This window comes from Lactuca saligna, chromosome 2 (genome assembly GCF_052625555.1).
Source record: "Lactuca saligna cultivar CGN05327 chromosome 2, ASM5262555v1, whole genome shotgun sequence".
Lineage (NCBI taxonomy): Eukaryota > Viridiplantae > Streptophyta > Magnoliopsida > Asterales > Asteraceae > Lactuca > Lactuca saligna.
This window is the reverse complement of record NC_136418.1, coordinates 159,917,349-159,940,494: the sequence shown is the minus strand read 5'-3', so window position 1 is coordinate 159,940,494 and position 23,146 is coordinate 159,917,349. Positions and strand designations below refer to the sequence as shown.

At 33.4% G+C, this 23,146-nt stretch overlaps 2 long non-coding RNA genes across 5 annotated transcripts; one reads left to right on the top strand and one right to left on the bottom strand.

Annotated features, from left to right (window-relative positions):
* Positions 1-17,098: 17,098 nt before the first annotated feature.
* Positions 17,099-18,976, bottom strand: LOC145029274 (uncharacterized). Of its 3 annotated transcripts, XR_013676442.1 has the most exons (8): positions 18,808-18,976; positions 18,650-18,731; positions 18,373-18,545; positions 18,133-18,283; positions 17,952-18,004; positions 17,824-17,860; positions 17,428-17,732; positions 17,099-17,340 (listed from the first exon to the last, which is right to left on the bottom strand). It is a non-coding gene; the product is annotated as an uncharacterized LOC145029274 (long non-coding RNA). The 3 variants fall into 3 exon arrangements; XR_013676441.1 differs by lacking the exon at positions 18,373-18,545 and having other exon boundaries at positions 18,808-18,968; XR_013676440.1 differs by lacking the exons at positions 18,373-18,545; positions 18,808-18,976 and having other exon boundaries at positions 18,650-18,798.
* A 1,065-nt stretch (positions 18,977-20,041) lies between these two features.
* Positions 20,042-21,271, top strand: LOC145029273 (uncharacterized). Of its 2 annotated transcripts, none has more exons than XR_013676439.1 (3): positions 20,042-20,216; positions 20,417-20,484; positions 21,098-21,271. It is a non-coding gene; the product is annotated as an uncharacterized LOC145029273 (long non-coding RNA). The 2 variants fall into 2 exon arrangements; XR_013676438.1 differs by having other exon boundaries at positions 20,042-20,220.
* The last annotated feature ends 1,875 nt before the right edge of the window (positions 21,272-23,146 follow it).

Below are 23,146 nucleotides of genomic sequence, written 5' to 3'. Positions count from 1 at the left end.
CTTACTTGGATCCTTCCTTTTCTTACCCTTTCCTTAACCAATTGCCAATATAGGATCATCCATAGTAGAGGATGATGCAACAAATTTGTCCTTAAGATTGTTTTCAGCAGTCCTTAGAAGCCCTTGGAGTTTGCTCAAGGTGACCTCTTCTTTGTTTATATGGTAGGTCATCCTAAATTGCTTGTAGCACGAGGGCAAGGAGTGAAGTATGATGTCGATAGCCAAATCCTCCCTAAAGTTAACATTTAACTTGCGAAGACGATCAACATACCTCTGCATTTTCTGCAAATGCGAAGTTAGGGACTCTCCACTCCCCATCTTAGCGGTGATCATGTTGGTGATGATCCCATAGCGCTCTTGCCTTGCGCTTTGGTGGTACCTCTCCAACAAATCTTGATACATTTCAGATGGATACATGTCGCCATAGGACTTTTAGAGTTCAAGATTCATGGTGGTCAGCATAATGCAATGAACTTTCGTTGCATCACGCTCATGGGCCTCAAAGACGGTCATTTCTTCGGGACTAGCAACTTCTGGATTGATCTTTTTCAAGCTTCTCGTCGAGGACACATTCTTTGTCCTCTTAAAGAGAAATCATGCGAATGCATCTTATCCATTTGTTGAAATTCGATCCATCAAACGTCACCTTTTGACATAGGCTCATTAGCGAGAATGGACCAGGAGCAGTGTTGTTTGCGTTAGACATCTGAAAATATAAAGGAATAAAGTTTGATTAGAATTGAATCTCCAATTAAACACCCAAATGAGAAATTAGGGCTAGGATCCAACAACATTATTTACAACTTAGAAAGGGATGTCGTACTCTAAAAGTAAATAATTTGAAGGTAAGTGAATGACGATTCACTAATTCTCACCATGAAAAATGAAAAAGATATTAAGTTTTAAATGTATTTGAAAACTCCTAGATCTTTGAGATTCATTGAAATTTTCAATGGCATGTTTAAATCTCGATATACACTTCATATTTGCGACTGGGATGCCGAGGATCGCAAACAAGTTGTGAATAACCATGTGAATCAACATGGTACCCTCAATGTCTCTATCACCTAATCAATGTGCAGTTAGCCACACACGCTCCATTGATCTATGACAAACATCGAGTCACCCTTTGCCACCAATGTCAATCCCAAATTAGTATGTCGGTTCACCACACACGCTCCAATAACGTTTGATAAGGGTACAAAGTGTAATTCCATGGAATAGCATAATTTTCACATTTTACCCTAAAGTAACTAAGATTGGGAATTTGCAACACATGTTAGTTACTTTGTAATATTCATTATACTTATAATGAGGTATTAAGTGCCCTATCCTATCCATTCGGCTAACAACCCTCCACCAGTCAAGCAAGCAGTGGGTATGAGTGTACACCCATTAAGCGTCATTTTATAGGCATCAACCTTATACCCACCTTATAGACCGACTTCGTGAATGAGGCCTACTAGCAATAAGACTAGCTTTATTCTTGTATATATATATATATATATATATATATATATAGTGGGAAGAGTTTGAAGACTTTCCGCTCATCTCCCGCCTTCGACTTGAAAGCGAGAGGCTTTTCGCTCCTCTCCTGCTTGGAAGCTCTCTTTTAGTCGGAGAAGTGCTACCTGTCGACCGTTAGGGAGACTACCGTCGACCGACCTGAGGAGGGAGACTACCGCCCCTGAGGGGTATATATAAATCTTATAATAGATAAAGTATAAGGTTTATTTTTAAACTTGTAAAAATATAAGGGTTAAAATTTAAGACTTTCAGTAATTAAACTTTTAATCAAAAAGTTTAAATTTCAAAACTTGAGGGTAAGTTTTGAACTTTTCAAAACACAAAGGATCAAATAATAAATAATATAAATTAAGCAATTAATTTAGTGATTATCTATATTTGACCTAATTCATTTTCTTGCAAGATAAGTTACCCAATTAATTCAAATAATCAATTTTAATCATATAAGGAAATTATTATCTAATCAATTAGTAATTATCGTGTGTTTTGGCAAGGATAATCTTTCAACAACAATAAAATTCGTATTTTATCAGATTAAAACATATATGACAATTATCCTTTAGCAAAACAGCAAGAAAATCTGAAAATCTTTCTGTCTGACAGCTAAACTCATCGAGTCCACATTGGAACTCGTCGAGTTCAACCTACCCGTCGAGTTCATCAGGAAGTTAGCAAAAAACTGATTTTTAAGGCTAGAACAAATAAACAAGGCATCAATACAATAGAAACCAAACATAACTCTGATACCACTGATGTGTTTTATGCATAAGAACAATCTTATGTGTTCATACAAACCCTAATGCTTGGATCTAGGTTTCTCTATTGTACATGCAATGAATCCAAGACTTACAACCCTAGATCTAACATGTATAATTCGAAATTAACATCATAAGAAGAGATCTAAGTGTTTACCTCTTTCAATTTGCTTGGAATCCTTTGAATCTTCTTGATCTTGAGCTTAGAGTCACAATTATAACTCCTTTAATGGTTCACAAACACCACAAGAAAGAAGGATATCAGGAGAGAGGAGGAGGAACACTAGAAATCGGCCCTAGGATTTTCTTAGAAGCAAGTCTCTGAAAACTGCATCAAAGGGCCTCTATTTATAGTGTATGCAGCTAGGGTTTCAGTCTAAACCCTAATGAACAACTTAGCCACCAAGCAGCCCAAGGAACCTTCTGGAATAAGGCCCTTGGAAGAAAATATGATGATCCTTCATCATAATTTCGTTCCCCCTTAGTCCATTAGGTTTCCTAGTCCAAAAATCAACTATCACACATTTGACAGTTTATGCCCTTTTATTTAATTAATCTCTTTTAGTCACCAAATTAATTCCTAATTAACTGATGACTAATACTAATTAAATAAATATGATTTCCCCTTTAATATATTATTCTTATAATATTATAATAAACCATAATATCCTCTCACTTTCTTAAATAACCTTGTCAAGTTGTTTTGGTGAAGGCAATCCAAAATGACCATGCACAACCGGGTCAAGTACATACCAAATATAGTTACGGACTTAGACACTAAACCAACAGACTCCCCCTCAACCAAAACATTTGGAGTCATCTTTTCTTCAAAAACATGAGGAATATTATGAACTTCACCAAGAACATCAAGAGCACCTTCCTTTTTCTTTTCAACTCTTTTCATCTCCAAAATCTGTTGTTTATTTTCTCGATCTAAATGTCTATGGATAATATGAAATTGTTCTACTATTCTATCATCTTTTTTTAATTCACCGTCACTAACACGTGAGTATTTAGATATTTTTCTTATCAACAAAAAGATTATATAACTCAGTAACATCCCTCAACACATATTCACCAAGAATATGAAACATTGTTACTTTGTTGACACCATAGATTGGTTTAGTAACCTTTAATCCAAGTTCTAAAATGGAGTTACAGAATAAAAAATTCATTAGATCTTCAACAAGTGACAGAACTTGAAGAGAGAGAAAGTAGATCTGATAAGAATTCTAAAGAGAGTAAACGGATCTGAGATGGTTTCTAGATAGAGAAAACATATCTGAGATGATTTTTTAGATAGATAAAGTAGATCTGAACACAAATACTTTGACAAAACACATAATTCTTCTTAGGTTTCTCTTCCAAAACACTATTCACGAACAAATTAGATGAAAAAATGAGTAGAAGATAACAGATCTGAACAAGATTTTGCAATAAAACGAGGTATTTCACTTTTCTTTTCAGAAAACTTAAAAAACTTAAAGAACAAGGTGAGATTCATGATAAAATATCGTCATAAACAAGATCGATTCTTGCAATAGTCGTTGAGATTTACAAGAACCCGCTCTGATACTTGTTAGAATAAATTAGAGATGACGAATGCGGAATATCGAGAACAATTATGAATCAATCACCATAATATGCAAGAAATATGTCAAAGGTTTTGTGTATATTGATTTTGATATGAACGTACAAAGAAAACCCTAATAAGGAAAAAATTCTCATCAAAAGCTAACCTAATGATTATTTATAGGGAGCATAAATTTTTTACTAAAAATATAAAACCAATGCCTTAGAAGAGCTCGATGAAGAACTTCTACTGTAAAGGCACCGTAGGGAATCACCAAAATGATTAACCCTAAAAAGGCTTCCCTAAATAACCAAACATACCAAATCAGTTTCAATATCTCAAATACTCAACACACACACATTATATTTCAGGATTTTATGTAATGATAAAACAAGACGCAATGTAATTTTCTTTTGAATAATTAATAGAAATTATATTCCTCGCTATGTATTTATATTATTATTATGTCTATCCAAATGATGGTGATCCATGAATAAGTTGCACAGCCTGACCTTTCCGTCACCGGATGAGGACATGACACATTTCTACCCTTTAGGATTCTTCAAGCATAGTCAGTATAGGTTTCTTTCTAGCATCTATGATGATTGCATTAAAACACTTGGTAACCCTATCTCTACAACCTCACAAGCATAAACCATGCACCATGTAGATTTTGTAGTTGCCCAAAACATGTTCTTGAACTCCACTCCACTATAAACTTTTCTAAAATTAGCATAGATATGCCTGGCATATTGTATGTGCTCAACATAGGGTAGAATATTCATCCTAGCTTCAAGAAGACGTTATCACATGAAAAGGTTAATTAGTAAGTACATAAAAGAATGTAAACAAAAAGCAAGCAATCACAAATAAAAAGATAGTTACTTTACCTTTTTTGATCACTGATTACATACACACCCCTTGCACCCTACAATCCAAGGTTATCATTAAACAAATCCATGAACCATTTCTAGTTATTGTTGTTCTCTACATCAAAAATTGCCCAAGCTATAAGATACACCTGATTGTTTGCATCCCTACCTATTGCAGTTAACGATTCTCCTTTGTGTTGTCCCTTCAAAAAAGAACCATCCAACCCAATTACCCTATGACATCACCTTTTCCACCCCTCTCTTATTGCTTTAAGCAAGTGTGGATTCTATGAAATGTTGTAATATTACCATGGTTTACAAATATAGAAATCCTAATTGTACTGTCTGGATTGGATCTCATCAACTCGTGTCCATAATCCCAAACTCTTACATAGCGGTCACTAAATTTGCCATTAATTAATGGCAACACCCTCATCCTTGCTCTATATCATTTTGACCATGACATTTGGTAATGACATTTACTTTGTATAATTACCTGCATCTCCTTGCATTCAAGTTAGGTTTCCTGATCAACCCCTTCACAAATTTCCTTACTAATCAGGTAGGATTCATAAGGCTTGAATTGTTAAAATTTCTAACATGTGTATGGATATCTACAGTCTTTTTGACTTGGAATGGACTTTCAGTACTCATCTAAGAGGCCTTAACCACGAATGGGCACTTCTCTAGACCACTGTCACATATTCTCACTAGTATAACACTATCACATTTTTTAAACGAATTCGATAACCCATACTAATATCATAGCTGGTTAAACACAATTTCAGTTTATATTGGGATTCATACCTTTCACCACACATTGGTTTCATTAAGTCCCATTTCACCTTTGGGTTGTGGGTGGAATACTCGAAATCATGATCAATATTTTCTTCATCACTTTCTTCCACATACTCTTTATCTGATTTTTCAATATTACTTTTAGGTTGAGAACCATCATTTACGTCGTCATTGTCTTCTTCACAAAGAATATTTCGAAAATCATCTTTGCATCGAAAAATTTGTTTCCTTTTAAAGTATTCATCAAGCTCCACATCTATGGTATCCAAATTATGGATCTCTTCCATGATTTCACCTGCTCGTACGTGTTCAAGGGTAAAAACCCTACTTTATTAAGAGGGTGAAACGACAGAGGGGAGAGTAAACGTTCGGGTTTGTAAATGAGATTAAGATGATTCCACATAAGCCAATTAAGGCCACATCATCAAGTGTTACCGGTTAAATGAGGGTCACTGGAAGGAAAAGACCAACATGTTCCATTTATTCGGTTCCATGAGTGTTTTTTTTTCAAAAAGTTTTTTGGGACTAAAATATAAATTCTTCCAAAATAAAATGATTTTTTTGAAGATTTTCATTTTTATAATAAAAAAGCTAACACCTTATCATTACACGATAAATACGTTTTTTGGGACTCCTATAGCATCCTAGTTTTTTAATACATAGGTGGTAAGCTCGCAATTGGGTTGTAAATGTCACTTGTACATTGTTTGCATTACACATAATTGATATTATTATTTTATTAAAAATGTAATATACCAATTGGTTTTTAATATTTAGATATAATTATTTGATTAATTTGAAAGATAAAGTCCAAATAAATTTAATTTTTGTTGAGTGGCATTGCAAGGAATTTTTGAAAGACATGTGGATGGTTTAAAGTAACTACCATCATACAAGATTTGTCAGTTACATTATACATCAATCATTGTTTGTGAATATTTATTTTTAAGAATATTCAAAATCAGTAAGGTTGCCATTGTAAAATCATTGATTAGTAACGTATTATATGAGCTATAGTCCTATTTTTTTTAATTTATTATAAAAATCATAAATAAATTTATAAGTAATATATATATATATATATATATATATATATATATATATATATATATATAGAAAAAGAGAGAGAGAGAGATTGTTATCAATTGCAATGTCAAAAGAACTAATATTTTCAGCAAGTCATGGTAGACTCAAATACATCTTTTATTGATATTTAGTATTTCATAAAACTAGTATTTTTTTTCGTTTAAATGCGGGAACATGTGTTTTTGCATCTTCATGAATTAAACATTTTCGTAGTACATATATTAAAAATGACACCAACAACTCAACAAAATGACCAAGAAACTTTACTGTTATATATATATATATATATATATATATATATATATATATATATATATATATATATATATATATATATATATATATATATATATATATATATATATATATATATATATATATATATATATATGTTCAGGTTCATTTGAGACCTATCTAATTTTGTGATACCGTGAGACCAAATCTATAAATAATTTTAAAATTTAAAATAAATGGAAAAATCCAAAAATTCTTTTTTTAAATATTATTTTCGGAACTTGAATTAACTAAAAAAAATTAAAAAAAATCTTTTTTTTTTGAAAAATAAGTGAAATATTACACTGACATATTCTAAAAAATAATTTTAAAATGCAGAATAAATGGAAAAATCTAAAAAAAAAATAGATATTATTTTCGGAACTTGAATTAACTAAAAAAAAATAAAAATAAAATAAAAATAAATTCCATTTTTTTTTGAAAAGTACGTGAAATATTCTAATAGAATGTTACACTGACATATTCTAAAAAATAATTTTAAAATGCAAAATAAATGGAAAAATCCAAAAATTCTTTTTTTAAATATTATTTTCGGAACTTGAATTAACTAAAAAAAAATTTAAAAATAAAAAAATACGTCTCACGGTCTCACAAAATTAGGCCGTCTCACATAAACCTAACCCTATATATATATATATATATATATATATATATATATATATATATATATATATATATGTATATGTATATATATATATATATATATATATATATATATATATAAGTTGAATAAAAAATATTAAATGCGATGAAATAAAAAAAGATTTTTAACAATGAAAAAGTGTTTCAACTTCCCTGATCTCTCGGTTCCTTGGTTAAGGCAATCGCCCCTTCATTATCGTAGAAAATCTCCACAGGCTTCTTTAAGGATGGAATTACTCCAAGGTCTTCGATGAAGTTTTACAACCATATCGCCTCCTTCGTCACTTCGCTTGCTGATATGTACTCTGATTCACACGTTGAATCAGTTACAGTCTCTTGCTTGGAACTTTTCCATGTCACTGCTCCTCCATTCAGGGTAAATCGAGCCCGACTGAGAGCGAAATTTGTCTCTGTCGGTTTGAAAGCTCGCGTCGATATACCCTGTTACTCTCAAGTCATCACTCCCACCGAGGGTAAGGACCCAATCCTTAGTCCTTCATAGGTACTTAAGAATGTTCTTAACCGTAGTCCAATGAGCCTTACCAGGGTTCCCTTGATATCTGCAGACCATGCTCAAAGCAAAGGCCACATTGGGGAGACTACAAGTCATAACATACATGATTGAACCAACTGCAGAAGCATATGGTATATGACTCATTTATGCTATCTCAGCCTCTGTACTCGGACTCTGAGTCTTACTCAGTTTAGTATTGCCTTGGATAGGTAAGTCACCTTTCTTGGAGTTCTCCATACTGAAACGTTTCAACACCTTGTCCAAGTAGGTACTTTGACTAAGTCCTATTAGCCTTTTACTTATGTTTCTTAGTATCCTTATCCCTAGGATGTAGGCAGCTTCTCCGAGGTCCTTCATAGTGAAACACTTCCCAAGCTAGGACTTGACCTCCTGCAAGGTTGGGATGTCATTCCTATGATTAGTATGTCATCTACATACAATACCAGAAAGCTGACTATACTCCCACTAGCTTTGACATATACACAGGACTCATCCTCGCTTCTCGAAAACCCAAACTCTTAGACTTTCTCATCAAAACAAAGATTCCATCTGTGAGATGTTTGTTTTAATCCATAATGGATTTCTCAAGCTTACATACTCTATTAGGGTACTTTGCATTGACAAAACCCTCTGGATAACTCATGTAAACATCTTCAGCCAACTTTCCATTAAGGAAAGTGGTTTTGACATCCATTTTCCATATTTCATAATCATGAAATGCAGCTATGGCTAGCATAACCCTTATAGATTTAATCTTCACAATTGGTGCGAATGTCTCATCATAGTCAACTCCTGGAGTTTGAGTAAAGCCCTTCGCAACCAGTCGCGCCTTATATGTGTGTACATTCCCATCCATGTCGGTCTTCTTCTTGAAGATCCATTTGCACCCGACTGTCTTATGACCCAGTACATTGTCAACCAAGTTCCAAACTTGATTGTCATTCATGGACTGAATCTCGCTGTCCATAGCCTCTTTCCATTTTGCAGACTCGGGGCCTGCCATGACTTCCTTGTAGTTGTTAGGTTCATCCAAATTTATCAGTGTGCTATCACTGATAAATGTGTCACCCTCAGATGTTATATGAAATCCATATAACACAGGTGGAACACTAACTCTACCGGAGCACCTCAGAGGTACGGACTTGTCAATTGGCTCCATCGGAGTTTCCTCCTCGGGTTGAGTGCTAGTGTTTGAGGTTCCTTCATCGCTTAACTCTTGATGCTCTTCAAGGTCAATTTTCCTCCCACTCTCCTCTTGGCATATGATTTCTCTCTCACAAAAAGACTGCTCTCCTTGCAACGAAGACAACATTGTCACTCAGTCTATAGAAGAGATATCCAAATGACTTCTGCGGGTAGCTGATGAAAATATATCGCTCACCTCGAGGTTCGAGCTTGTCGTGAGTCTCCTGTCTAATGAAAGCTTCGCAAACCCAAACCTTGATGTGGTCTAACGAGGGAAACTTCCCTGTCCACATCTCGTGAGGTGTTTTGGAAACCTTTTTGGTAGGGACTAGATTAAGGATATGGGTGGTAGTATCTAAGGCATACCCCCAGAATGAGATAAGTAACGAAGCTCGACTCATCATGGAATGAACCATGTCAAGCAAGGTTCTATTGCACCTCTCAGACACACCATTAAGTTGTAGTGTCCTAGGTGGCGTCAATTGTGAAACAACTCCACATTCCTTAAGATAATCAAGGAACTCGATACTAAGATACTCTCCTCTACGATCGCACGTAGCATCTTTATCTTCCTTCCCAATTGATTCTCCATTTCTTTCTTAAACTCTTTGAACTTTTCAAAAGTTTATGACTTATGCTTGATTAAGTAGATATAGCCATACCTATTGTAATCATCAATAAAAGTCACATAGAAGCAGTTAGTATCCCTTGTGGCGGTTCTAAATGGTCCACACACATCAGTGTGTAGGAGACCCAACAAACCTTCACACCTTTAAAAAGTACCAGTGAAGGGTGAGTTGGTTATCTTTCCAAGTAAAAAAGACTCGCAATTGTCATCCGACTTTAATCGAATGACTCCAAGATTCCATCCTTTTGGAATTGGGCTATGCGCTTCTTGTTGACATGTCCAAGACGATAATGCCACAAGCATGCCTTGTCCAAAACATTGGACGAATCAATGCTCAACACATTATTTCTTAGGTTATCTACAACATTCATAGTTTCATATACACCATTGCAAGGTAATGCTTTAAAATAAAATACACCATTATAATAAGCATTAATACCACCAATTTCATTATTAAAAGAAAAGGTAATACCTTGTTTATACAAACTGTGAAAGGAAATAACATTTCTCGCCATATCGATCGAGTAACAACAATTATTCAAATCTAATTTTAAACCTTACTAAGCAATAAAGAGTAAACTCCAATTTACAGGTGACATTTTCCAATTTCCCATGATTAAGTTTATCTTCTCCTGCTCCACATCCTTAATTCTTTTTAGTCCCTGCAAATCAGAACAAATGTGAAATCCCCAACCTGTATCAAGGACCCAAGAATTAGCATGTGATGAGTTATTAGATTGAATAGTGTAAATACCTACAAAGGAGGGTTTGATCTTCCCATCCTTTATGTCCTTCAAGTACTTTGGGAAGCTTTGTTTCCAGTGCCCTTTACATAACAATGGAAGCATTCAGCAACCTTCGGATTGGAAGAGGAATTAGCAGAAGCAGCTTTGGTCCCACTAGAAGACAATCCATCAAGAGACTATCCCTTGCGGATCTTGGAAGGAACCTTCCTCTTCTTTCCCTTTCCATGTCCTATTGCCAGAACAGGGGCGGAAGTAGTAGTAGTAGGAGTAGACACAACCGACTTGCCTTTAAGGTTGCTTTCTTCAGTCCTTAAAAGGCCTTGAAGCTTGCTAAGAGTGACCTCCTCCTTGCTCATATGATAGTTCATACGAAAATGATCATAAAAAGAAGGTAAAGAGTGTAGAACTATATTTATGGCTAACTCTTCATCAAAATTGACATTCAATTTTAGCAAGCGGTCCACATATCTCTGCATCTTTTGCAAGTAGGTCGTGATGGGTTCACCATCCTTCATTTTGGTTGCGATCATGGAGGCAATGATCTCATACCTATCCTGCCGAGCACTTTGATGGTATCTTTCCATAAAATCATGATACATTTCATATGGATAGTAGTCCTCATAGGAATTCAGTAGCTCAGCAGTCATGGTAGCGATCATAAGACACGACACCTTTGTCGCATCCTTCTCATGAATAGTGTGTTCAACGATTTGTTCAGGAGTAGTAGTGGTGGCATCAATCTCCTTTAGCTCTTTATCCAGTACATATTATGTATCCTCATAGTGAATAACCATTCTGATGTTACGAATCCAATCATTGAAGTTCGAGCCATCAAAAATGACCCTCCCATATAGGTTCATGAGGGAGAAATAGCCTGAAGGAATTGGTGTTGAAGCATTGTTTAGGGTAGACGTCCAAAAAGGAAGAAGAAAAAAGTTTAGATTAGATGAGAATCCTTAGTATTACACCCAAATGAAATATTAAGGCTAGGACCCAACACAATATTTTACAATTGTGAAGAGGGATGACATAATCCAACTATAAAATATTTGAAGGTAGATAAATGACGATTTACCAATTTCCACCATGAAAAACGTAATAGATTATTATGTTTTAATTGGTTTGAAACTCCTAGATCTTTGAGATTCATTGAAAATTTTCAATTGTATGTTTATATCTCGATTATGCCCTTCAAGTTTGTGACTGGGATGTCGGGGATCACACACAAGGTGTAAATAACCATGCAAATTAACTTGGTACACCCAATGTTAAAAATCACCTAATCCATGTGCCGGTTAACCACACACGCTCCATTGATCTATGATTAACACCAAGTTACCATTTGCCACACATTGTCAGTCCCAGATTAGTGTGCCAGTTAACCACACACGCTCCACTAACGACTTAACAAAGGTGCAAAGTGTAATTTCAGGGATTAGCACCATTTTCACATTTTTCCTAAAGTAACTTAGATTAGGAATTTAATAAAAGTTTAGTTACTTTATATTTATCATGATACTTTTAATGAGGGAGAATTAATGTCGTATCCTACCCGTTCGGCTAACGACCCTCAACCAGTTAACGAAGCGGTGGGTGAGAGTGGACACCCATTAAACCACCATTTTATAGGCAGTAACCTTATACCCTCCTTATATACATACATATATATATATATATATATATATATATATATATATATATATATATATATATATATATGTATATATATATTATTAAATTTATAATATTATAAAGTATAAGGGTTGAATTTTAACTTTTAAAACTCTAGGGTTTGGAATTAAAGTTTCATTGATGAGACTTTATAAATTCAAAAACTTGAGGGTAAGTTTTGAAATTTGTCAAAACTCTTCACATTCATAACTTATGAGTTTAAATGGATTTTAATGTATGAGACTTTCACCATCCATAACTCGAGGACAAGTTATGGGGGTCATTAAAATTCATCTAGATCATTTTTCTAACAACTAAAATTATCACATAATCTATGATCTAACTAAACTCATAATCATGATAATTTCAAGTCAACAGTTTGAATGCAACTTTGTTTATCATATAAAACAACAATTATTTTAAAACTTTGAAAATTATATTGTGGTTGGATGAGTACAAGCACTATCGTATCATAAAAAACATTTCTAATGATCCAAAACAGTTTGTGGTAGTGTTCCCAATACAAACCAGGCCACGAAACTCAAAATTCTGCAAACAGAGCCTTCAACTCGTCGAGTGCATGAATTGACGCGCCGAGTTGCTTCTGTTACTGAGTGGACTCATCAAGTCTGTTCATGGACTCGACGAGTTCACCAGTCCTATGCCAAAATTTTGACTTTTCCAGCTTTGAAAAACTTGTAAGAATCAAATATAATAGAAAACAATCCTAGGCTCTGACGGCACTGTTGGGTTTTGAGCACTATAACACTCCTATGGTGCACATGCAACCCTAAATACTTTGGATCTATGTTTTCTCTAATTATACATGCATTTTGTTTTTCCAAAACATTTACCCTAGCTAGCATACAATTGAAGCTATATGATATAAAACTTAGTTTGGATGCTTACCTCTTGAGTAGGGTAAACTTCTTGACCTTTGAAAGCTTGAGTCTCTAATGGTTCACGGACACCAATATGAAAGAGTATGATTAAGAGAATAAGTTACTTATCTCAAAATATGGTCTAACCGATTTTGGTTCATGAGGGTTCTATTTATAGTGTGGCAAATGTTAGGGTTACACCTTGTAAACCCTATTGCTCCATGACTTTTCACATTCTTATGCTCCATGGGTTTAACCTCCATGGACTATCCATGTATTAACTTATTGGTTTAGCCCACCTAAATAATCATGGATCGTTGGCCCACACTATAAGAATCATTGATTTACATAATCAATCCTTATATATTTAATTAGTCTCTTTTGACCACAAAATTAATTCCAAATTCAATCTTGATCAATACTAATTAAATAATATGATTTCATATTAATATATTATACTTGTAATATATATTAATAAATCATAAATAACCTTATTCTCAAAAGTCCATCCTATCAAATTGCACTGGTGAAGGCAACCCAAAAGGACCATGTTACTATCGGGTCAAATACATCCCAATTATAGTTATGGGCTTAGACACTAAATCCAATAAGTGATCCACTAGTGTTACTTTTTTTAGTTGAATTGCATGTTTCTTTGCTCTTCTGTATTATCCCATACTCACATCTATACCAAATCCTAAGCAGCATAACACTTACTTTTTGTTTTTGTAAGAACTGTGTGGTCTAATGGATACAAATCCAAGCATAGTTAATAGTTGGTCCCAATTTGAAGTTTCTTGCACATTTTTTTCTCATTTATGAGACTCTTAATATGGAAAGACTTTTCTTCACTCATCTAAGAAGCCCACATTCTAATTTTAACTGCCTATAGCAACAATTAACTAAATCTCTCATACTATCATTTTTTGTAGCGTAACTGATAACCATTAGCAACATCATAATTACACATCATATATTGCAATTGTTTAGGCCTTTCAAATCGCATACCTAATACAAGGTTCTGTTTTTTCCAATAAACATTCTCATTATAAGTAGCTTGGTCATTAGGTATTACCTCATTCCCATCCATCTTAACATATGGCTCCTCATGAGGTTGATTATGTGGGGTTACTTGCTCCTTTGGGCACAACTTACTCAAAAACTCATCATTTTTGGTCTTGTTCATAGGAATGTAATCATTAGGTTTATTGTCAGCTTCCATATCAGGTTCATTGCCAAATTCCATGTCAATGCCAGTATCCATATCACTTTGCAAATCATCCATGTCAATGCCAACATCCATATGACCTTGAAATTCTTCATGAACTTCACCTACACCAGACAGTTTATCTTCAAGACTACATATTTCAACTTGTTCATCTTTAAACCATTCAGGAAGACTGACACCAAGATGATCCATGTATACAGGAACTACACTACCACGAGCATACCCTATTTCGATGAAATCCATATATTTGGAATCATTGGCAATTCTCCTCAATCCTTGAGAAAATTCAATGTCGGGAATGTAGTAATAAACATTCACATATTTCTCATTTGCGAATCTTTCAACGAAGAACATAAATTCGATCTAGTCCATCCCAACAAAATCAACATCCTCAAACCTTTGTTTCGCTCCATCTGAGTAAGTGATAACATGGTACCTTGTAAAATACCTACAAAATGAAGATCGATCTTCATGTATACGACCATAGCAAGGATCCACTTGAGCGATTTGAGAGAAGAACGGTTGAAGAAAAGGATAGGAAGAAAAAAAAAAAAGCAAAAAAAAAAAAGACGACAAAATAGACAGGTGAGTGTTCTTCAAGGTTTTTTTTTTACGATAATTAATTACACCTACATGGCAACTGAGGTGGATTATTTTTAATCTACATGAAAAAAGAGAATTGATGATTAGGAATAGGTTCACCGGATGACCCCTTAAAATTTTCTATAATGACATTTTAAATCCTAAAAACACAAGTATGTATTAAAGACGAAAAATAAAATAAAATCACGAGGGTATGATAATCAGCACCTTATGAACTATCATAGATATGTATACAAAATATCATAAATATGTATACAAAATATATAAAATACGTATACAAAATATAACATATACATAGAAAAACTTAATTTAAATGTATTTTTACATAAAGTTTATTTATTATATTTACGATTTTATTTTATTTTATACGTAAAAACTTATTATTATTATATATATATATATATATATATATATATATATATATATATATATATATATATATACAAGTACATATAAAAAACTCATATAAACACGTAAATGTAACTTATAAATTAAAAAAAAACATTATTTTTTATATTCATTTTTATTAAAAATAATGTTTTCATTTCGCTTAAAATAATAATAATAATAATAATAATTTTTTTTGAAACGGCAAATCTAACCTACTCCTAAACTACACCTTAAATCCACCTATGTCCACGACGGGACTTGAACCCTCAACCTCAAGTAGGGAGGGCAACACCGGATACCGCTGGGCTACAAGCCCTTTGGTAATAATAATAATAGTAATAATAATAATAAAAACTTTAGGATGTAATAGATCATCTCTAATAAATAAATGTTTTTTTTGTTATTTGTCACATTCTCATTCAATTTGTCAAATATCATTTTATGGTTATTTTGAGTTAAAATTTTTTTCTTCACATGTTATTTTATCAGTTTTTCTATTTTATAAAATTCCACATAATATTTTAATATAATAATTACAATAAATGTATTAATAAATTGATATTAATTTCATTAATAAACTTGCATTTTAATTTTAAAATTTCCAAAATTAAAACTCATTAGTTTCTTTTATTTATTTAAATTATTTGTTTAAATCTAACAGACAAAAAACATTTTTATTATATTAATTTATTATTTTTCTTATTTTCTTATAAATTCAAAGTTCTTAAATTTGAACTTTATATTTAACTTTTTTTCTTAAATTAACTCATGTAATACATTGATCTTACAACTAGTATAAAATATAGTGAAGGAGTAAAAGCACTCAAAGTGTGTTGTAGCATATGCTTGGATTCAGTAAGGTTGCATTTTCGAATCCTCATACTATCTAAAAAAAATCAGATGATATTAAATATATGGACTAATGAAAAAATTAAATTAGAGAAAAGTCTTTAGCTCCGGTGGTAAGGCGCTTGAATTGTTGGAGAAGATGTGAGTTTGAAACTCTTTCTCATTTATTTCTAAAATAAATCGGCTTTTCTGTTAGTAAGCAGAAGCTGACATGGCATGTCACGTTAGTCTATGTCAGCTTCGACATCAGGTCATCCGTTCAGTTGGCATGCCATGTGGCATAATGACCAGTTGAAAAAGTAAAAACATACTAAAATGAAATATTTTCTCGGTTCCTTGGGTTTTCTTATTAAAAAAATTAGGATTTAATTATAACTTTTCTTAAAATAATAAGATTTTTCTAAAAATTTCTCAAATAACGAACGGAAGAATATATTTAATTGGCATAAATAAGCAACAACCAAGCACTTTCAATAAAGAAAAAGACATAATTATAAATATTATTTGTGTAGAAAAGAAAATTTAAATTAATAACAAGAAAACTAAAATGAAACTAAATCTCATTGTGTAATATAAGAGAGATAATTAAAACCAAATTAAATAGTATAATATAATAAAACCAAATTAAATAATATAATATAATAAAACAAACTCAACAAAGTTTTGTGAAATTTTCATAATATTACGAAATATGTTTTAACATATTTGTCTATGATTTTATTTTTACTTTTATAAAATTACATCATCATTTCATAAAACAACATTTTACAAATATCTGATTGTTGTTTTCATCTTTGATTTTAACTAGGTGGGAATTACTTGTGCCTTTAGCGTCGTGTTTTTTTTTTTCTTCCAGTTGTAGCAAACGATAGAGCATATTATAATATTTAAGAAAACATATTACATATACTGCAAAATACTTTAACGCAACAAAAGATAAGAAGCTAGCTAGCTAGTTTTAGTGTCAAGTGCTAACGTTACACCACCCAAAGATTGTTGTTATTTATATCTTTTTTCTTTCAGCAAACACTACGAATCTTGAAAAATTAGATTTTATACATACATACATATGGATTTTGTACCTCCTCCCTTTCTCCCCTGCATTTATAACATGATAAAAACTCTCTTAACTTTATTTTTTATTTTATTTACCATAAAAAAAGAAAAGAGATAAAACCAATTTACCTTGGGATAAATCAGGATGTGTTGATGGAATGATTACTAAATTCACCAAATATATTCGAGCAATCCTCTCACTTACCATCCTCTCGTTCTCTCCTTTTTTTGGCAACTTGCAGATGTGGTTCCATTTTTTATGGCTTTGGTCCCCTAACCAAGTAAAATGATTATTTTTCCCTTTACCAGTATCTTTTTCCTCTTAAGTATGCTCATATTGACATTATATTGAGTGCTAAAATATACTCCTCTTGAATGTACAACTGATGCAGATTCACCCGGAATGCATCAATAAGCCCATGCAGTTTTCAAACCTGAATTTAAAATAAAATTAATTACTAAGTAATTTAGGAAAAAATGTAGAAAAAAACAGATAAATGATGAAATAAAGGGAAAAGTTAGGACCTGAGGTTGCATCAATAAGCCCATGCAGTTTTCAAACCTGAATTTAAAATAAAATTAATTACTAAGTAATTTAGGAAAAAATGTAGAAAAAAACAGATAAATGATGAAATAAAGGGAAAAGTTAGGACCTGAGGTTGACTTTCTCTGGATATAATTAAAAGTACTCTCATTGGACGAAGATCTGCAAATGAAAGTTCCCATTATGCCATTTCAGTTGTTATCATTCCTAAAGACCAACTGTCTAACTACAATGAATGAAGCAAAGTCAAACTAAAGTCAAGCACAATTCGAAAAAGTTCTATTATGTACCTTGCTCCAATCATGTATATTTGAATTTACGTATTTAACCCCTCTCTTTCCCTTTTACCTTCCAAAAAACTGAGGAGCTAACAAAATTTACTTAAGGAAACTATAAATTATCCAAACGGTTTGATTGCCACATCATCAACTTTCTGTTAACCTGTTGCATAATCATAACACCACAAACCCTATTAGCAAAATACAATAGAAACCCTTCGACTTATTAGATCAAAATTAAAATGATTTAACTTGATGCAATCATGATGACGATGGAAACAACCCCCAATTGAATTCTTGAGAAACCTCCTAAATTTCCAAGAATCTGTTGGAGCAACACTTTCTGACATTTTACTTCTCATTTCTTGAGCTTTCATTTGTTCCCCTTTATGCTTGTTCTAGACCTTATCCATATATGCTAACTTCTTCTTTTCCAATTTCATTTTATAAACAAATCACTCATTTTTCATACTACCCATACAAGAAAGAATCATCTATAATTAAAAAAATTAAAATTTCATTCAAAAACCTTAAGTTTGGGAATGGATGCCTCTGCTGTTGCATTCTGTAAATTCTCCCAAGCAGCAATCCTTACTTCCTCTTTCTGAAACCTAAAAATCACCACAAAAACAATACCATGATTCCTGTAATTAGTGTGTGTGAGAGAGAGAGAGGACAATTTCATACCTCCTTATGTGGTATTCCACGTCAAAGATAAGCCATTATTACTTTTTTTTGGCATGTTGTTATTCACTTCACCTTGTGTCTTTTTGATATTTTTGTCATGGTGGCTCCTTTATCCACTTCAACATCCCTGGCATCCAATCTTGAACAATGGTGGCTTCTGCCCTCAAATGACCACTAAGTGGCAGTGGTAATAGAAAAAAGTTGTTTTATTTTATTTTAATTAATCGCCAATTTGTCGCATAAAGTTTGAAATCCTTTCTGCATTTCAAATTAGGTGGTTCATTGGCTAGAGCCAATGTACCTGAAGTGTAACGCCCAGGTTTCAGGGCTAAGCATTTTTGTCAATATAATATTCTAGGTCAACTCTTGTAACTCTTTTTGAAGTAATAACGATGAAATATTTGAGTATTATGTGAATTATGTGTGTTTATGTGTTTATTATTTAATTATAGATGTATAATTAATAAAGAATAAAAATGAACGTTAAAAATTAAAGTGTGAGATAATCCTGATATCTCTACATAAAGTTGTAGAATATGTCTCAAGGTTTCCGTACATATAAAGAACGCCGAAATCCGAGTTATAACGAAGAAGTTATGACCCGTCAAAGTTTCGCGATAGAACCGGCACGATACCGGGAAGCGTGAATAGTGATGATAGAGCGAGATTTAGCCTTAGCAGTCTAAATAAAAGTTGTAGAATATGTTAAACTAAGAACATCGATAAAAAGAACGCCCAAATCTGACTTCGTATGAAGAAGTTATGAGATTTTAAACAGACCAATCTTGTCCCGGCCTATTAAAAATATAACTTTAAAAATAAAGTCAAAATTAGCCGACGGAGTCTAAACGAAAGTTGTAGAGTACGTCTCCACCTACGCGTGGATATAAAGAACGTCAAAAACGGAGTTCGTATGAACGAGTTACAAATTATAATAGCATATTTACGTATTAAAATAAAGTATAAATCATGTATACGTACACATATATATACATATGTATATATCATTAGAAAGGTACCGACGATGCGGTCATTATAAGACTAATGTTGAGTTCTTTCGACATTAGTTTAGTACAAATATCATTAAATCCATTTAAAATAGTATTATAGAGGGGTGTTTAGTTGTTTATATAACTAAAAGGTCATTAAGTAATTATGGAGGGTAGTTTTTGAAAATTAAATTAGTATAAATAAGAGCTTTGGGCTCTCATATTTCTTGCACCATTCTCTTGATTCAAGAGTCTTTCTCTCCTTATCCCTCGAGCATTTCGGTCCCTCGTGATTCGACTTCTCTTTCTGTAGTTTAGTATAGTAAGGTGAGCGCTGAAGCGCTGCACGAATCTTTCTTAGAAAGATTCAACGACGAAGTTCTGCCCCTGCAGAGCCCGACTCCTAGCTAAAACCACCTTGTAAGTAAGTTATGCTTACCTTATTTTAATATAGATTATATTTAAAATTAGTATTGTTATTATGAACTTATAATAAATACTTGGGCTATTATTATGGGTTATATAAATATTTTTTTAACACTTATATAATAATAATAATAGCTAGACTATTAATTAGTCTCGGCGAATGATAGACTAAACTCTAGTGGTAATAATACTAGGTTTCGTCGAAGAAAATTCTATTTAAGAAGCGAAGCGCTGTCTGAGTTCGGAATCACCACCTTTTCAAGTGAGTGCATAGTTACTTTCATCTTACACATAGATATGAAGTATTTTATATATTACGTGCTATGTGTGCATATTATCTGTATACTTGTTATCTATGTTGGATGAATGTTTTTATACAAGTTTTAAATGATTTAAACTGTATATGTATTTTATATCTACAAAAATGTTGGGGTAAAACATGGGTAGATGTAATAAGACGATGTGTGATAAAATGATGAGAGGCCTCAATGTTGTTGTTGTTGTTGATCCAGTCATCTAGCGGAGTATAGATGATGACCACAGACTCTTCTAGACAGTCCAGTGGAACGTTGGCAGGCTCGCAACCTGTAGGTGTTGTGAACGATGTGTTCACCGGTGTACTCTATCCCCCACATGGTTGCCTATTAGGACATTTATTGCTGAGGAATCCCCTTAGCAGTAGTGTCCGTCCCGATGATGATCCTTAGGCTAAGTCCCTTATGATAGGTGTTTAGGGACGTAAAGTGAGGATAACGGGAACGGGTAATCGGGTTATTGATGATTGATGAAATTAATAAACTTATTTACTGTGGGTTGAAAACCCTATGTGCTCACCAGGCTCCCAAGCCTGACCCACTCAGTTTTATGTATTACAGGAAGTGGCGCTTGAGCATAGATATGATGTTGGACGAGGGATTACGGATATAGGCCTGTAGATATGAAATAATGTAGTAAGGCTTATATTGTACTGTTTATGCTTTTGATCTGTACGAACATGACATCCCGAGTCTTTTAATGAAATACATTTCTATGGAAATGCTTTTGATAAATCTTTATCATATTTTGTTTTGGGACAAATTCCGCAATCCTTTTTATTAAAAGATAACTCTGATTTTGAAATAAAGTATAAACAAAACCGGTCTTTTCTGGCCGTGATTTTGGGGATGTCACATAAAGTGTCCATGATCAGGTTTGTATTCCCTCCAAACATTGTGAGACATTTTCCAGTTGCACGACATACCCAAAATCTAAACTGCCTGTGGTTCAAATGCTTGGGTGGATTAATCACTTTCCAATCTGCAAAAGCCAAGCTTTCCAAATAAGTCAAAGACCGGAGCTTCACTTCACCATGCTTGTCAACTGTCAAAAAGTTTTGTCCCACTAAACATTTATCCATATAGTTACTAAACCTGCAGATGCATTAATAATCATTCATTAATGTCAATGTTAGTCGTAGTTGGGACCCTAAAATATAACCATAAAGTCACTAATCTAAAGAGTAACAATTGATTAACAAAATAATTCCTAATTATTTTAAGTAAGAACTTTATTCTTTGGATAATTGTAATTGAAAAATATGCATATATAATAAGGCTAAGAATTAGAAGGTTGACTCAAGAGACTAACCTATGATAACCGGAAGCAGAGCTTGAGGTGGATTCCCGTCTAATTGGTCTTTTGCAACCTATACATCACATGACATCATATCGGCTTCTTCTTAGCATACCTGCTGAGAGAGAGAGAGAGAGAGAGAGAGAGACCGTTCATGCACACCGATACACGATTCACCTGGTTAAAATGAAATGAAAGTTTTATGAAATTAAGAAAGGAACGTAAAATAGGAGACCATGATACTGAAATTTGAGAAAACACCTTCATGTGTGGCATCTGTAACATTTGATTTTTGAGAGCAGCCAATCGACGATTGTTTAGGGCTAAGAGTTTAAAAGGTTCAGTCAAGACTTTTAACAAACACATGGTGCGCAAACGTTGCAACATTTATTCAACCTTTCCGCTGGTATCGCCCCATGAAAGAAAGTCCAGTCTTAACGTTTGTGAGCTTCAAATTAGAACAACACATGCAGTCCCAAGGTTTGTACGCTTCAAATCAGAACAACACATCGATTCAGCGGACGGTGGGGAAGGAGAAACAAAGACCGATCGATGTGTATCTTCTTAGGATGCTCATCTAACTCTGTGGGTAGGGCTCTACCGACGACCTGAAACTGATGGAACTACACCATATACAAACACAATTAATTTCAATCATTTCATAAAACCTTGACTTGGAAGAGAATCGAAATCTATAAAGAACGACGATGTTATTCGATCGACAGAAGTGAAAACGGGAATGAAGATTACATCAAAAGATTCGACATAAAATTAGAGATGTGATGGTAATGTATGCACCTTGTAACTCGTTTTTCCGGCGCGGCTGCCTCTTGATGAGTCTTCTACGGTGGTTGCTGCTGCGGTTGAGGTGCTAACAAAAGGGCTTTAGGGCATAGAGTTTTATATAAGCGAATAGAGTCGGAGTGGTGCATGAAAGAGGAGCGTTGGAGACCGCAAGAGACATCGAAGACTTTCCTGACGAAATTGGGAGCAAACTGAAATAAGAAGAAAGAGGCGAAGTCAAAGGCGGTGAGAACGCAGCAGCGGATAAGGGTTTCTTGCATTGGTGGAGGGAAGGCGGTGGTAAACAAATCTTAGATAAGAAGCATGAGAAAAACTAAGATAACGATGGAAAAATATATGGCGGTTTGTGTATGGCCGTTTGTGGGAGAGAAAAGGAGAAATAGAAGTTTAGTGGCAAAATAAGGAAGTAAAAAAAGTTGCGTGTGAAAATAAGATACAGAAAGAAATTCACTGTAGCTAAGGTTTTAGGAATTGATAGTACTACTTGCAAATATCTAAAATCCTACTAA